The following is a 14,628-nucleotide window of genomic DNA, read 5'->3' on the forward strand; positions in this document are numbered from 1 at the left end:
GGTCAACCTAAATTTGCCTTCTTCTGGGACCCCTCTGAATCTGCACTCTCTCAGCCTCACGGCTGATGAGTAGTTGTTAAAAGCTAGCCAGTCACAGCTGACCACAGACACCTGAGGGATCCCAGCCGAGACCAAGAGAACAACCCAGAAGAACATCTGAGCCAACCCACAGGATCAGAGACTAAATAAATGGTTATTGTTTTATGAGGGTCATTTGTCACATGGCAAAAGCTAACTGATGAGATTTCCCCCAGAGGGCCCATTCACTCTCCTTTATACCAGCCTACACCCAACCCTGGCTGGCCATCTTGAAGATCTGTGCGTTGGAGCACAAAGCACGGCCCATGACGGAGGAGTGGGGGAAGGGTCCTATTCCTCTCCCTGGTAAAATAACAATTTACAAGCATGGCCCCTTGACTACCGGCCATTAGCATCATCTTGGTCCATGCCAGACTGGGTATCACTGCTTTATATCTCTCTGAGGATTATGTTCTGAGCACCCCACACTTGAAACAGTGCACAGTCCCTTAGTCCAAAATGGAAACGTGAAGGCACATATTGGTCTGCAGTAAGGGGTCTCTTCTCCTCGTGCTAAAACAGATATTTGATGACACACTCAAATACAAGATTCTCTTTGCTCATGATTTTCATATGGTCCTAAGCACACTGGATATTATCAAAACCATATTTCTTATGAAAACAAGCTGTTGAAACCCACAAACTTTCAGACATCATTTGAATCTAAATGCTAAACTGTGCTGTCATTTTTGGAAATCGAATACAGTATGAACATAATTGGGGACTGCAGGCCAAGGGGAGGGTGGGAGGAGATGGGATGAGGGGGTGGGAAGGCAGACCCAGCAGAAATCTTGAGTGTGGATGGGATATCAGTGCCAATTATATTGGAGCCAAGATATTATACTGATGAGCCATATGTTAGAGCTGCATTAAGAAATTAAAGGTATTTGCCTTCTATATGACATAATATGACATATGCAATTATTAGCCCTTAGAGAGAGTTCAGATAACATCAGGCAATTTTATTATGTAAAATAGAAAATAGCTTTTAAGACTTTTGTTCTTCAATTTTATTGCAAACTCGTCTTTTAAATGTAAGGTTAGTAATAATTACCTTATCAATAAGACTTTGTTAAGTCCCATTTGCTCAGACTATAATGCTTTCCAACAAGAACAAAAAAAAAAATCTTAATCATATTTTCCTGGTTTTTTTTTTTTTATAATTAACTTTTGGAGTAGTGACCTACATCCCAATGCTTCCTCCCCAAAAGATATGAAACAATGAGGGGCGCCTGGGTGGCTCAGTGGGTTAAAGCCTCTGCCTTCGGCTCAGGTCACGATCCCAGGGTCCTGGGATTGAGCCCCACATCGGGCTCTCTGCTCGGCAGAGAGCCTGCTTCCTCCTCTCTCTCTGCCTATTTGTGACCTCTGTCTGTCAAATAAATAAATAAAATCTTTAAAAAAATATATAAAACAATGAGAAAGAGAAAGTCAGTGTGTGCAACCACCAGACCCTCAGGATAACTTGAAGATCAGAATAGAGACTGTTAAGCATTCTTCAAAATAACTGTGAACAACGAGAGGAAAGTCAGACAATCCCAGAGCGCAGTTTCGCATGTGCCCACCTCGGCCCTCCATGAATCTGTAGAAGTCACAGGAAGACCCGGTTCTACAGGAAAACAGCAGAGAAGACAGAAGGAAGCTGAAACTCATGATTAAGTTTCCTGGTTGGACTTCAGATGTGGGAGCCGGTGCCTCCAGGGGAGCTCAGCCCAAGCACTGCTTCCCAAGCCCCCGCCCCTCTCTCACCACCCGTCCCCCCTGGTTTGGTTCTTAGGACCCTGTGTCTGACCACTACCTGGTTTCCAGAATGTGGGGGTGAGGACTCATCTTGCCATGTATAAACACAGCTCCCAAAGGATAACTTCCTGAATTCCCTACGGGTCGGATCTGCCCAGCTGATAAGAAGGTTTGGTACTAACGACTGACTGCCCACAGGAATCGTTCCTCCTCTATCTAGCTGCTCTCCAAGGTGGGCATCTGTGGTTGCGTCATTTCCCCTCACACCTGTTCACCAAGACAAGTCAACCTGAATCTCCTTGTTTAGACTCAAGGAGGGAGAGGTATTTGCAAAAGCATGGGCAGTCCCGGGGCAGTAGAGCAGGCTGGAGTTGGGAGAGAGGGCAGCGTATCCAAGACATGCCAAACAGTAAAACTGCCACCAGGCGATGCAAACAATAACATCACCAAATGCTCTTCAAAGAACTGGAACGCATGAGAGGAAGATCTTGTGACTGACCAGGACTCAAGGGTTGGTCGTCTCATCTGTTCGCTTTGAAACACAAGACGCAAGATAACTCTGTCAGATCCTAACTTGAGCCTCGTTATCTGCTTCAGCAGAAACATATTCGCAGGAGTGGCCTTTTGAACGGCCAGAAGTGAATATAAGGCCTTGCTTTTGAAGCCCCCAGACTGACCAATAAAACCACATCCCCTCAAAATGAAAAACTTGTCCCCGCTCACGAGTGACCACTCCAGCCGTACCCACACGATACCCTTTATTGTCCCTTCACCCAAAACGAGCACAGCCAGAAAGAAAAATCATTCATGATCTAAGCCTTGCAACTCAGGATTCAATAAGCGTGAAAGACAACGACTCTGAGGAAAGGCCTTTGGTAGAGGCTGGGAATTTCTTTGGAGCCCCAGAATACTGAGACACAACCAATTTTAGTCATTCCCGAACCCACGTGAGCAGCTCGACTACACAAGGTTAGCTCTCTTTGCTAGAACAACACAGCCCGTCTCACTGGGTTTAATCTCTTTATAATTCTCTGGCACCAATTCTGGCACGGGGCTCTGCTGAGGCCGTTCCCTGACTTGAGAGCGGAGCAGAATTTCCCCTTTTTAGGTCACAAACTCAGAGCGCTCACTCATCCCAGCGGCTCCCTCCGCTGTGTCAATTTTAAACACCCTCATTAACAACATTTATGAAAGGTTGGCGAGGTGGCAACTCTCTTGAGTTGTTCCTGCCCTATGCAGCCGTTTCACGAGGCTGAAACACACGCCCAGACTTGCCGCAGCAGGTAGGACTATAAAAACACAGGTATCTACCGCTTCTAAGCACAGCGGAATTAAGGACCCTAGGACAAAGGTCGTGGACTGTCCAGTGACTCTCAAAGGGTTCAGACAAGCCCATGAAGTGCGGTCTTCTTGGACAGGGTCAGCTGCTCCCTGGTGTCGCCACCTGGATCTCGGTCCCCTGCCCTGCCTTCTGTGCTGGGATAGGACCTCCTGTGCTGGGATGGACCATCTCACCCGGGCTTCTGATCTCCTCGGGAATCAGAGATGGAGAGCACGGTCCGCATCCTAGTGAGTCTGGGTTTCTACAGGTCAGCACCCCACAGTCTGGTACGAGGCATTTGTCCTGGCCCCCCGGCATTGCCTCTATGCCCCACACAACCCCGGCCCATTTGGTGCACATCCTTGTGCTTCCGTAGGGGCACCCATCATTACAACCCGCGTCTCTACTGCAGTCCCATAAGATCAGACGCTTGCACAGGCAACTTTTGAGGCCCTGCCATTGTCCTTTGCTCTGAAAATGGCTCCTTTTTCATTCTCCCTCATTCCCCACCCCCCACGGACGTAGCATCCTGCCTACCACACCAAACCACCTCCTTCCTAGACACTGCTGCCGGGCTTAAGCTGGGCCAGTCAGATCTTCTCTCTTGATATGTAATAGGGGTCCTGGAAGTTAATCAAAATGGGGGGTGGGCATAAATCGCCAGGCAATGAGGAATGGAGGCCAGGATCAGTGCCAGAGAGACCTGGAGACGACGCGTGGTGACCTGAGGGAGGAGCAAGGTGAGGAGCCCAGCAGACCCCAGCCCTCCCTCAGACCGGAAGGAAGCAGACACCAGCCCACCCTCAGACCGGAAGGAAGCAGGTGGTAGCCGAGAAGCCCGGATGCAAGCAGCTGCTGCAGCCCAGAGCGGTGTCTTCTCAACTCACAGTGAGTTTCTGCTTCTTTCAGCCGATGCTCCCTGATGGACTCCACGCTCCGAAGTGGCCAGGATCTGCAGACTGTGGCCTTTGCTCCATTCTCACCCTCCTTCACCATCTCCACTGCCTCTGTGACACTATCGCCCCCACTTCCCCTGAACTTCTGTCCCCTTATGCAGGCGCTACAAAACCCGCTTTCCCTGGCCTTCTCCAGGCGGTCCTCCCACCCTCTCAGGGGAACCGTCTAGTAAGACCCAGGGTCTGGTCTTCCAGCCTGGTCTCCTCAGAAGCTTCCCTTTGTTCCCATAACTTCCTCCACAGCGTCCAGGCAGAAGGTTCCAGATCTAGGCTTCCATTCCTCACTTACTCCTGCACCCACCGTGTTTTCAACTCTGGCGGAGATTTCTACGTAGATGATTCACAATCACTTAACCTCGTGAAATATAAATGTGTATTTTTCTTCTTCAACCCAAACCCTCTCTTGACTCCCTGATTTCCACTGACAGGACTGTGGGCTTTCAGTCACATCCCCTGGGGTCCTCATGGTGATTCTGTGTCTCACAGTGATCTCAGCTCGGTATCTGCCTCCCTTCCAGCCCAGGTGCTCTGCAGGCTCCGGGGTCACGTGCGAGTGGCTTACAACGATACCCTCATTCCCAGGACCTGGTACATGGGGTCACTTGAGTGTTTGCTGAGAGGACAGAAGGGATGAATGATTGTGTTTCAATGTCGCCTCTGTCTCGTTCCTCGTCTCTCCAATATACATTCACGGAGACCTCTGGATTCTTCCTTCCCGGAGTGTCTTTCACTGTCCCTTTCCTCCCATCCCCTTTACTTCTGGACCAGACCCTTATCACTACCCATTAGAGCTGCTGCAGAAGCGAGCCAGTCTCCTGACTGCGATGACAAACCTGACAAGGGGCGCTCTGGGAACATTGCGGGTGCAGAGTTTTTGGATCTTTCCAAATCTCCCCATATAAACAGAGCAACAAGATAGGAAAACCAAAACCTGTGGACTTTTAAAGCAAAACTTGACAGTAAGCCTTGTCCTGAACATCGACCACCAACAGCCACAAGACCCACCTCCGAATGGTGTCCGTGCAGGAGGACACGGACAGAAGCCAGAGGGCCCTGCCAGCTGGACGTGAGGGCAGGACAATCCCAGAGTAGCCAACAGGTACTCACTAGGAAGGACAGCGTGTCAGCTGGGGAGCAGCAGCTAACACCGGAGGAGACTTGCCCCCTGCACACATGCATGTGCAGAAATCACACATGAGAGGGCATGTGGTCTGAGTCTGGGCATTTCTGTCTCATGGAACGTCCTATGAAATAGACCCACACATGCACACACAACACACATGCACTACTCTGGGTTTCACTGAGCTGTAAGATTTTCAAATGAGGCTCAGCACTCTGCCCTCCTTCGGTGTGGCCTGATGAGTCAGTTCTAACTGACACCAAGTCAGACTCAGAAACACAGTGTTTGCTGAAATCCCATGGCGGCTCGAGCTGGCAGCCGCAGCACCAAAACTGGTCAGAAAAGGTACTTGTGTGAGTCTAGAGAAACACTGCAAACATGTCAAAGTCAACACCATCAGGAGTTTTAAAATAACTTGTGCCCATAAGGTCTCGGTGTATTGGGGCCTCAGGGGGTCTATGAAACCATCATTCCGCAGAACCATAAATACTTGAAAATCTAGTTTGCAAGGGGCAGAGTCATAACAGAGGCCAGAAGAATGAAATCTCCTCCAACCAAAAACCCTTGTTTTACGAATGAGGGGACCAAGGTCTAGATCCACAGGAACTCATCCTACCAAAAGGAGACAGTAACTTATTGGAAAGAAAAAAATACATTTCATGCAGCTTAGGAGACCATGGAGTGGGGGAAGGTGACAATAAGAAGCACAAATGTGCCTTTCGTCTCCCTTTATAAGGAAAGGAAAGAAAAGCATTTATCCCCTCTAATCTCAGTAGCCAAACCAGTTTAAAGCCACACGTTGTTCAAAGGAAGAAAGCTGGCCGTCTGAGACGTACTTACCCAGGGTGCTCTGAGCATGGGGAGTGGAGAGCTGAGAACAGGCCTTCTCTTCCTGATGTTAGGACTTCTCAGCACTGCCCTCCGCCCGTGGTCTGTCTTCCCCCAGGATCACATGGAAGTGTTCTATAAATGTGCATTGGCTTAAGGTTGGGAAAGCTGGCCCGGGAAGCAGCAGCGTGTAAGCAATCTGACCCAGGCTAGGCAGCGGCTTTCCAGAAGGCTCTGCACCCCTGAGGGGGAATAACAGAGGCCAACGAGCTTACAGGTGCCCAGAGTCTGCAACTCCCTGTTTTTCTCACTCTACGTTTTATTGGGGACCCCGATCCCGTCTCAACTGCCTGGGGCTGCAATTTCATTTGCTTGGGGGCAGTTCTATATTTTGGCTTGGACCAGCCACTTTTCAAAACAAAGCAGCCTTAAACACCGAACAAAATGAAAAACTATAAAATTAGAGGTGCTTCTGGTAAAAGGGAATAAGTCTTTGTCAGCTTCTCCTGACCTCATAAAATCAGGCTGTCTTTTTTGAAAGCGTCAGAGTGCTCCCATCAGAAAGGGAGGATGAGCGGTTACTCTTAGAGCATTTCTAAATGGCAAAGCTACCTAAAATTCCATCAGTACTGAATGAATTAAATGTGCAGCCGTATGATGGAAAACAAAGCAACCGTTAGAAAGAGTGGAGCCCTTTAGGTGCCAACAGTGAAAACTTTCCAAGATACATTGATGAGTGGGAAAAAAAATCGAGGTATATAACAGTATGTATAATGCTACCATCTGTGTAAAAAAGGTATAAATCTATGTGCATGCTACATTGTATGTAGTATGTTAATTCTATGCTCTGAAAAAAATCATACTGCACTATATATATATTTTTTATTTTTTATTTTTATTTTTTGGGGGGCAGAGGCATAGGGAGAAGGAGACAGAGAATCTTAGGCAGGCTCCATGCCCAGCACATAGTCTGAGACAGGATTCGATCTCATGACCCTGAGTTCATGACCTGAGCCAAAATCAAGAGTCGGATGCTTAACTGAGTAAGCCACCTCGGTGCCGTACACTATTTTATAATATTTGTAAAAATATATAAAATAATGACCTTCTGGAAATTCACACAAGCAACTGGTGGCAGTGAGTGGTTGCCACCAGGAAGGGGTGGAAACTGGGGGACAGGGAAAGAGGAAGATTGTCTCCCCACATGTTTTTCTATTCTAGGAATTGTACCTCATGTGAATAGTAATTTTTCTTTTTTAAAGATTTTATTTATTTATTTGACAGACAGAGATCACAAGTAGGCAGAGAGGCAGGCAGAGAGAGAGGAGAAAGCAGGCTCTCCACGGAGCAGAGAGCCCGATGCAGGGCTCGATCCCAGGACCCTGGGATCATGACCTGAGCCGAAGGCAGAGGTTTTAACCCACTGAGCCACCCAGGCGCCCCTGAATAGTAATTTTTCAAAGAAAATTTTAGAAGTAATTTAATTTCCAATAGAAATGTTTAGTTTTCAAAATTGCTTTTCAGGCACTGAATTCAATTGACCATAACACTTTTTTATTTTTAATTTTTTTTTTTTTTTACATATTTAGCATCTTTGATTGGGTTGTAAGGAGCCTGTCATACAGAGGCCCTGTCTGTGGGTTCCGAAGGAGGAGTCTGAGGGCTGGATGCCTGGGCCCTCATTCATCTCCTCTGCAGCCATGACTTGGAGCAGGTGTCCCCGAGCCTCATTGGGTGTGGAACCGCCCCACCGCCCACCTTCTCCACGGGCCCAGCAAGGCCTAAACAAGACATTGTACATAAAAGCCCTCTGCAAACAGAAAGCCTTTATTCGGAAATAGAATTGTTCGCAGTGATCACATTTGGCAGGACTTTTTTCTGAAGTTCTTGGGTAATTCAACACTCAGAACGCAAATGTTCCCACGAGCACAAGCATAGAGGTAAAGCAGATACTTCCAGAGGGCCTGGGTCTACGGTCTCCGGAGCGGATTTTCTCCCTAGCACCAGTTTTGATGTCCCCAGCATCACCCCTCCGCTGTGCAGGGCGCCTCTGTGAGTGGCCTCCTGGCATGTCCCATGGTCGGGTCTTTCTTCTGTCTCTACCTTCGGTTCCCACTTCATTCAACCAGGAGCAGTTTTCAGGGCTTGCATTTGCACTAACACGTAATGCTTGGTTGAAAATGCCTTGAGACGTAAGAAAGCTTTTTTGTTTGTTTTGTTTTGTTTTGTTTTGTTGTTTTGTTGTTTAATTACGCTGAGATCACAAGTCAAAGGCCCAGTGCCCAGGAACAGGGTGGTTCCCACCTTTCCCATGAGAAACCACAGGATGGCTCAGCGGCTGAAATGGCGCCACCGTGTGGCCACACTGTCTGGGCAGCTTTAACCCTTCATGTGACCCGCCAGCCTTGAAATGCTTTTCCACTCAAACTAATTAATTACCCAAAGCAAAAAATTGTTTTAATCTGGTGAGATTTGAAATGTCTTCAGATTTGCTCATAAAGTGCTGTTTCATTAATATTTTTATTACGTATTACTTACTTGCCCCATGTAAATTCACACAAATGCGGCCTTGCTGAAAATGACTGGCATATGGCAGAGAACACGAGAAAAAACATTTCTCAGGCAGTGCTTCGAGCTGGTGATTATTTTAAAATTCTGAGAGGAAAATAATTCAAAGTGATGTTATGACAGCAAACAGGTGGATTTATAAAAATAAAAGGATAATGTTTACAGCCTATTATCTCCCTACACAGCGAAAAGGAAACCCTCGTTAATGAAGCTAATGAAGTTAATGAGTTCCTTTCCTTTGAGAGTTTGCTGAAGTGACGGCAGGGATTTTTTTTTTTTTTTAAGTTTGTTGAGATCCTAAGAAAGCAAACTGGGACGGCACCTCGGTCAAACGATTGGTCCATGTCTGTGGACGCTGGGAAGGGGATTGAGGTCTGGTCATGGAGGGCATAGGAGGCTCATCCTAGAGCTGGGGTCAAACGAGGTGGTGGGACTTCAGCCCCACCAAGACCCAGTCTGCACTGCAGACCCAGGACAAGATCTGAAATACGAGGAACAATGGAGGGAACAGAACTGGGGTTGAATATTTGAAAATTAAAAACAGGCCTAAGCGGAGTGTGTGGCTTCCCCTTCTCCCATCCTCCCCTGATGCCCACTGAGCAGACAAAAGCTGAAATCAAACAAAAACCAAACCTCCCACGTAGTCTGAAATAAAAAATTGAATAGAAGGCTGCAGGCAAACAAAAAATGTCAAAAAAAAATAGAATTAATGAAAGACTTAAAATATGAAAAAAATATTACAGGCTTAGAGAATCAATCCATGAGGTCCTGCATCACATTCACAGAGAGGCAGACGTGGAACCAGAACGTGGAAGGAAGAAATTATCAAGGAAATAATATAAGAATATTTTCCAAAGTTGAAGGAGGTGAAGCCCCAGATCAAAAGGGCCCAGCACAGTAACTTCAAAATCTCCCTCATGGTTCTGCGGGGTTGGCTGGGCTCTGCTAGGTGGTTCTCGTGGCGGGGGCAGGGCTCTCATGGAGCTGCAGTCAGACAAAAGCTAGAACCAGAGCCTTCTGAGGGCTCAGTGGGCTTGGAGGTCGAAAAGCCTCATGCACGTGGCTGGCGGGTCACACAGACTAGCAGCTCACCTGTGACCCGCACATGGCCTCTCCCTTTGTCTTCAGCTTCCTTGCAGTATGGAGAATAGGTTCTAAGAGTAAATGTTCCACTCAGCAGAACGTAGAAGCGGCCGATCTCTTAACGCCTCGGTCCAGAACTTGGCACAGGGTCACTTCTGTATTCTGTTGGTCAGACAGTCGTGGGGCCCACGTTAAAGGGGAGGGGACAGAGATCTGCCATCTCAGTGGGACGAGTGTCAAAGATTTCACCACCAAACCTACACGTTTCTGGAAACAAAACAATATAGGTCAATTACTGATAGTAAGAGTCAAAACCAAACTCACCTTCCAGCACTCTCTCCCCTGGGTACCGTTCTCCACCTATGCGTGTCTTCCTAAAGTTTCTAATGTGCCGGACTCATTTATCCACATAGACTTTTCTTTGCCATCCCCTCTGACCAGAATACGATTTCCGTGTATCTTCGCATGACTCATCCAGTCAGATCTCAAATGTCCCCTTCTTAGAGAAGATGTCCCTGCCCATCATATCTAAAATAAGTTGCATTCAGCATTTCTACCCTTAGCCTAAATTCTTCTAAATCCTTCACAGGACTTGGGGAGAGTGAGGAGTGACTGCTGTTAGGTATGGGTTGCTTTTTTTCCCCGAGGGGATGAAAATGCTCTAAAGTTGATTGTGGTAATGGCTGCACCACTCTTGTGAACATAATAAAAACCACTGAATCGTATACTTAAGAAGTGTGAATTTTATGGCAGGTGAATTATAGATCAATAATAATAATAATAAATCTCACTCTGGCCTTCAGAAGTGAGTAAACATATTTAAATTGTCTTGCTTCGCTGTTCCTCCGGCAGGTGTGAGTATGGTCCCCAATCAGTAGCCTGGGTATTACCTGGGAATTAGAAATGGCCAATTAGAGGCTCCCTCCCAGACCTACCCAATCAGAATCTACAGTTTTAACAGCCATCCCCAGGTGAATCAAATGCACACTAACATTCGGAACGCACTGGTGTAAAGTGTTACTGAGGGCATGTAGTCGAGTTTAGGGGTGACAAATACATAACAGGTGTGATCCCATCAAGACACTTATTAACATGGGATTAGAAAAAAAATTTAATTCACAGGCCTTTTTCATTTATGCACAAATCCTCTTTAATGTTAACGAAATGAAAGAAAAGGGGAGGGAGAGACTTGGAAGATAGTGTGAGGCTCAAGGCTTACGCGTGTTCCCAAATGTCCCCAAGCTAACACTGGTTTGTTTGTTTTGCCAACTGGAAATCACACCAGGTGCAGAAGTTTCAAGGGCCCGTTGCTGTTTACTAATATGCTGTGGCTCTTTTCCATAAAAAGAGGGAGGAGACCGTGGGGTGGGGAGGCTAACAATCCTTTTAGACCTTTGGACCCATAAGTCTTGAGAGCTTGTAAAATACTCATTTGCACTGTTTGATTAATAATTTGCACATATTGTTTGACAATACAGATGAAAAATTTATATTTCTCGTTAAACTTCTCATCTGAAATGATAAAAATAACGCACCATTGAAACAGTACAGATTTCATAATCTCTTGCTGTCTCTTCTCCCCATTCCTGCCCCGGGTAAGCGGTATTGAAGGTGTAGACGCCTTTCTCTGGGTTTGTGTTATACATCTGACCACAAGCAGCCCCTCTGCTCTCCTGCCAAATCACAGCAGAACGGGTGCTTTCTCTCTTGTCTGGATCCAAGTGGGAAGTGCTAGGAGCCATGTGTCCCCTTTCTTCCCACACTCAGGGGTCTTCGCTCACCTGGCCCTGAGGTCTTGACAATAGGAATGTATGTCCCAGTCCTGGGCTTTGTTTCCTCTCAGAAGCCTTTGGATCAGCCTGTAGACTTAAGGGGGCTTGGGAAAAAGAAGTCTCTAGATCTGGAAAGTTCTATCCCACAAAATTTATATGACTGACTCTGGTTTGTTTTTTGTTTTGTTTTGTTTTTTTATTTGACACAGAGAGAGAGAGACAGAGAGAGACGGAATACAAGCAAGGGGAGTGGGAGAAGGAGAAGCAGGCTTCCGGCTGAGCAGGGAGCCCCACGCGGGGCTCGATCACAGGATCCTGGGATTATGACCTGAGCCGAAGGCAGACGCTTAACGACTGAGACACCCCAGAGCCCCGTGGCTGACGCCTCTTAACTGAAATGTCAGTTTTTCGGAGGGGACTTCCCGGACTATACCCCAGCTCAAGTAACCCACGCACACTCCTCACCGCCTGGTAGGTAATTCCTTGCCACAATATGCTTTTTAATTGCCTCAGATTGTCACCATCTGAAATTATTTATCTATTCCTTGTTTGTTGTCTCTCTCCCTGATAAGATTGCCAGCTGGCGCCTGCCCGCGACAGCAGGGATCTTGTCTGTCTTGCTCGCAGAGCCTGGCATCTCATGGGCACGTGATGCCCTTGAGCTTGAACAGTGTGTGTCACGGGCCTTTTGATGCTCAGGCCCTCCGCCCCCTGCTGCCTCAGAGCGCACCCATGGCCTGGGTGGACAGTGTTCACGTGTCTAGAACTCCCACCTCGAGCTCCCGGGCTCTCTTTTGTGTTCCTGTAGAAATTCCCTTTATTCTCAGGGAGCCCGGTAGCGCCGTACAAAATATGGCATATACAGGATTGAGTCGTTTCATAGCACGAGACTCTTCGGACACGTGTGATCATTTTCCACCTTGAACGAAGCAGTCCCCAAACACCACGTGATGCCCCAGCTGCCAAACCCTTGCTCTCCTCCCTGCCTGCACCCCTGACTTCCCTCATGGGCTCCTTCCCATCTCATGACCCGGACTTCCCTCAATGGCCCTGACTCTTCTATCCAGGTCAAATTCCTGCCTAGCTCCAAATCCTTTCCTTCTGAGCGTTGAACACAACAGGTGTTCTATACTCGTCTTTGTCTCACTTGCTTGACATCTGACTACCTCCAAAAGCCGTCAGCTCCCTGAGTGTAGGCCCTTGTTTGCCGTCTTCAATACTGTATGTCCAGCCTCCAGCCCGTGGCTTAGCACCTAGTGGACCCTTCGATAAACATGCATTAACAAATGAAGCACCCAGAAAAGGGGCAGATTTTCATCACTGACTCACGTAATCTTTAGCACAGCAGGTACAATTGGAGGACTAAGGGGTCAAGTTTTTACTACCTTCTTTTTTTTTTTAAACACTTTTTTAATTTATTTGACAGACAGAGATCACAAGTAGGCAGAGAAGCAGGCAGAGAGAGAGAGGGGGAAGCAGGCTCCCTGCTGAGCAGAGAACCCGATGTGGGGCTCGATCCCAGGACCCTGAGATCATGACCTGAGCCGAAGGCAGAGGCTTAACTCACTGAGCCACCCAGGTGCCCCAAGTTTTTACTACCTTCTACCTTCTCCTGGAGACTGGCCGATGAGGATAGCCAAGATCTATCTCCCTGAGAGATATACTAAATATCAAATCACACCAAGTGACATGTTTACGACACTAGCCACTATAAACGCATTATAGATGACCTAACTGGGTCCTGGCTGGACATATATACAGCCCCCAAATCCGGAATTCCTAGCATCAAATCAGATCGGACCCAAAGGATCCCCCTGTGGCTGGCCGGCTTCCTCAGTGCCAGAACAATCATACACTGTTTCCCACCCGAGAATGTACATGTTTTCCCATTTGAGTTGCAAGAACGCTGGTGCCCAGCGACAGCGTGGTGGAGACTCCGTGCAAGGCCATTCCTTGCCTCTACCTCAGCCCCAGCTGGAACTCTCCTGCATCCCTCCCCTCTGCCTGGTGGTCATAAAGGCCTGTTTTCCAGATGTCCCCCTCTGGGTTAGTCCTAACTTGGCAATAGCTCACTGTCCTATCATGTTAGTTAGGAGGGTGACCCAGAAGCTCACCTCCCAGGAAGGGAGGAGGGAGTCTACCCGGTCCGCTCTTCTCCCCTCACTGGTCTCTGCTCCTTCATCTTGTAACACTCTGTTCCTGATGACTGTGCGTGACTACCGTGCTAATCAGTCTTTCCTGTTTCAGGCACAGTTCCTACTTTCTGGATCCATCTGGTTGCACGTTCGTAGTCTTTATATCTTGGTAATAGAAAATCTACACCAAACTGGCTTAAGGAAGAAAGAAATGCATCATTTGGGTTGTTTTGTGAGCCAATCACAGAATGCCTGGTGAAAAGTGATTTAAGCAACAAGGACACTTATTACCTCTTGTGACAAGATATCCAGGGGGAGGACTGTTGCAGCTTGGGTTCAGCAATTTTGTTAAGTCATCAAGGACCTGGGGTCTTTCTGCCTTGTAATGTTAATTTGTTAATTTTCCCTCGTGTGGCCACAAGATGGCTGCCTCATTTTGAAGAACACAGGTGGACAACCTTTGACTAGAGGGGAGCATTTCCTTTCAGTGTCTGTTTTTAATGTGGAGAAAACGTTTCTGAGAAGACCTTCAGTAGACTTCTCCTTAGTCCTTTCAGTCAGGATTGCGCCATATTCCATGCCACAGGTACAAGGGAAGCTGGGAGGGAAGGTGAATATCTGGTTTTGTTCGTTTGTTTGCTTTTTGGCCTCTGTGGTGGAAAGGGGGCTTTGACAGTATAGAACAAAGGATAGGGAAACAGAGAAATAGAAGATATGTCTCCCATCTTCCCCTGTGGTGGGGTTGAGGCCATATGACCAGATCTGGCCAACGGACTATGAGCAGCAGTGACATGCACACATCCTGGGTTGGTGCAATTAAGCCAACTCACTAATCCTGGACTGTCTACTTCTGGACTTCCAGTGTCACAAGGAAAATTCTAACTATTTTGACTAAGGCCTTGTAGTGGAGTTTCTATTATACCTAGCTAAGTAGACCCTGATACACCTTTTACCCATCATTTGGGTTATTTTCCATTTGTCCTCAGCCTTACATCAAATTAATCTCCACCTTTCTTAGCCTTGCTCT

This window comes from Martes martes (assembly GCF_963455335.1).
Source record: "Martes martes genome assembly, chromosome: 14".
In the NCBI taxonomy this organism is placed as follows: Eukaryota; Metazoa; Chordata; class Mammalia; order Carnivora; family Mustelidae; genus Martes; species Martes martes.